A 3,827-nucleotide genomic window follows, 5' to 3' on the forward strand; every position below is an offset into this window, starting at 1 on the left:
TCCTCCCTCTTCTACCCAAACCTGATGCTGAACTCTTTACACACAGTCACATTTAAAATTAGACTAGACAGAGTACTAAAAATATTATTTATTTATAACAAAATGGGGCCTTTGACCCATTTATAATGACAAGTTCATTTTGCTGGGTAATAATACAAATGTTAATGATAAGTGCTCGGAAAAGCCTGTACTTTATCAGTGGCTCTCAGCCTTTTAGATTCTAGGCACCTCTGGGTAGACTCAAGGTACCCCTCAGAAAATACCACCTTAGTTTTCATTTGGTTTTTGACTACAGAAAAATAATAGAGCAATCATTCTGTTGCAAAAAACTCAGAAAGACCCCAACAGGGCAGAGTGTTTTTAACACTATAGATTCCTATTTGAAATATCTGGGTTTATCATATCTGCCCACCCTAACAGTGTGTGGCACCCCGCATCACCCTTGAAAGAGTCTCAAGGCACCCCAGGGTGCCATGTCACTCTCACTGAAAATCACTACTCTAAATAGACAAAGCAGAGAAAAGGTGAAGAAAAAAACAACTCTATTTCCATTTTACAGATACTGTGCAGGGGGACAAAAAGCCTCAGCAAGAGACCTAGCCTCCAGAATGGAATCTAGAACTCTGTATTAAATACCTATATTTCCTATGTAGTCCATAGGCAGTGTAACAGGGGCTTGGGCAGAAGTCCCATTACTAGGATAGCCTCGGGTGCAAGAAACCACAGGGAGCATGCTACACAGGTGAAGGGACTTTGCACACCTAGGGAAGATGAGAGTAATTAAACCCACTGCCTACATCATCCTGGCTGCTAGGGACCATACTTTGCCATTGGGCATCAGAGAAGGAAGAGGAGACCACAGATGAGGAGAGAGAGGAAGAGCAGGAGGCACAAGACCCCAAAGGGAGTCAGGGACCAGCAACGAGAAGAGCTGCAATGTGCCAGGAAGGAGAGAAGGGTATCGACCCAAGGCCCACAGATGACAGGGGCAACTAAGGGAGGATCTGGGGAACCCTGCAGAGCTGAGTGGGAAGAGGAACACTGCAGCAGAGGACCCTGCAGCAGTGCATGGAGGGGACAGTGTTGCAAAGCCATTCACCCCACCAGGCAGCCAGGGCATGCAGCAGGTACAGAGAGATCACGGCAGATGCCTCGCCACCAGACAGCTGAGACATGCCCCCATCAGTGAGGTAATTGACGGTGAAAACACTGTGAAAGCTGAAATTGACTAAAGCAGCCAGGAGACTCACTGGCTTAGGTGTTAAACTGGAACAGCCATACTGCTCCCTCTGCTAATGAGGCAATTAGCAGGGAGGAAACAACAACGTAACACTGATATCAATAAAGTTAGCACTGGAAATTTAACCATCTGGGTGGTCTGTGGTGTGTTCTCACCCTCAGGGATAAACACTGAACATCTCTTCCTTTCAATCAAAGTTGTGGCAGGCAATCTCTGAAGGGAACCAGGAAGGACACAACCACGCTCCTACAGGCAGGATAAGTAGAAACATGAAGCCACCTAAAAGTTTGCAACTGCCTAGCAAAGGAAATGCTGAGGATGGGAGTGAGTCAAATCCACCCCCTTCTTCCAGGTCTGCAGCAAGCTGCTTCTTAACAATTGTGTTTTGGGTCCCAAATACTTTCCAGCAGGTAAGAGCAACCAACAATTTCAGAAACCAAGTAAGGGTCATTCTTTCCTTTGAAAACACTTCCTGGTGAAGCAGGAGTAGAGAAGCTTCATCTTAACATAATATTGTAGAGCATCTGCCTAGGGCATAGAAGACTGGTTCAATATCTGTCCCTCAGAGGAATTAACTTCTGCTCCCTTACTGCATGGTAAGGGTGTGCAAAGAGGGCCCTATTCAATCTGAATTCAGATTCGGCCTGAATCAGGGGCAGTAATTCAATGAATTGATTCCGATCGCTGTCCCCAGTTCGATTCAGCTGAATCCAAACCTGAAGATTCAATGCTGATTTGGAAAATCAGCAATTCGGACAGAGACACAGCTTTAAAAGTCTTTTCTACATACCTTGAGGTAGCAGGCACAGCTTGTGAATACAGCATTGCTGGGGCACATGGAGTGTTCCACAGGAGTGCGCCGGGGGGGGCTTGCTCTGTGATGAACCCGGAAGCAGACCAGAAGTACTTCCAGTCCACTTCCAGATCCGCCACAGAGCATACTCGGGGGCCCTCCTGGCTCAGCAATCGGCTGCAGGGGGACCCCAGGTGCCCCCCCAGAGAGGCACCAGTCACCATGCCAGGGGGGTACAGGGGGACCCCTCAGTGTGCTCCCTGGTGGACCCAGAAGTGGACCGGAAGTCCTTCTGGTCCACTTCTGGGTCTGCTGCCAAGTGCACTGGGAAGACTCTCATTCTTCTGTGGGACACTCCATGTGCCCCAGCATCACAGCACTTGAGACCCTGCTACCTAGAGGTATGTAAAAAAAACATTTAAAGCTGTGTCTATGTCCGAATCTCTGAATCTTTCTGAATCGCTCCAAATTGATTTGGAGGGTTCCGATTCAATTTGGAGACATTAAAGGGTCCTCTGATTCTATTCGATTCGGATTTAGAGATTTGGCTACCAAAATGGGCCAAATCTGCACTGAATCAAATCAGGAACTGAAGCTTTGCACAGCCCTACTGTGTGGTACACTTACCCCAAGATTATGGGCACTTCTGGTGTGGGAACCATTCTCTGCACCTTCAAATGAAACCATACATCTTTGAAAAACAAATTCCAAGATTCAGAAAGTGTAGAGGAAACATGCCTAGAGCCTTGTGGCTCACAGCTGTGGGGAATAAGGAGAGTCTTGCGTTCTCAACCCTGCTCCAAAAATTGTTTCTGTACCTTGTCCAATGACTCGGTCATGTGAACTGCAGAAATGAGACTCCAGCTGCAGAAAACTAACAAAGAGGGAGACAAGGATCCAACATGCTGAACACTTTATTTTGTGAGTTCAATCTTCTTGCAGCTGAAGTCAAGGGAAGTTCTAGACAGCAAGTCTGGAAGTTAATTGCCAAAAATTGGACAACAAATATTTGCAAAAGCCAGGAAGAGAACCTAGTTCTTAGCGCTGTGCTGTAGACCATAAGTTGTGGCCCACAACACGATACTTCCTACTCAAACAATCCAATGACTGCTGCTTTATAATCATGATTTGCAAGCATTTTGCTATCATTTGTTGTGCGCCAAATGTGCACACATGGCACTATAGAACTTACAGCTGCTTCTGAGTAATCCGCACAATCAGCACTCCATTATGTTTTACTATAATTGCTGTCTGTAGAAAATGCTTCACAAACAGTAGTGGTGCAATTACAGTATGTTGAAAATACACTATGATTTTCACACTACATTTTAGGAAATTGTATTAACCATTTTTCATTCAGTTTTAGCTGTAACCATATCAAATGCGACTTGTGAGTGATTTGCATAGGCTCCCTCCTAAAACTCAGGGCATTCTTTATTTTGGGCAAAACAATTTTAATTAAGAAATAAACCTGATCCCCCCCCGAAGGAACTGCATCTCTCATTTTATTATTTTCCCCCATTTTTGCACACTTCTGCATTTTGCTCTAAGCCTTCTAGATAGGGAAGGAAATTCATTTAAATAAACACATAAACACAGAAAAATGAAGGCACACACAAGAACATGTTTGTATTACAGGTAGAAGTAAGAGATACCACTCCTTTTGCCACAAAGATTACTTTGCTCAAACTAAAAGCCAGCATTCCAAACTTAACAGGTTGAATAGATAAGCACTGAAACTTTATATTATTCATCCAAGTTGGTTCCAGATCCTAGCCGCCCTGACAGTGAAGT

Source organism: Gavialis gangeticus, unplaced genomic scaffold (genome assembly GCF_001723915.1).
Source record: "Gavialis gangeticus isolate Ggan-Ray unplaced genomic scaffold, GavGan_comp1, whole genome shotgun sequence".
NCBI lineage: Eukaryota > Metazoa > Chordata > Crocodylia > Gavialidae > Gavialis > Gavialis gangeticus.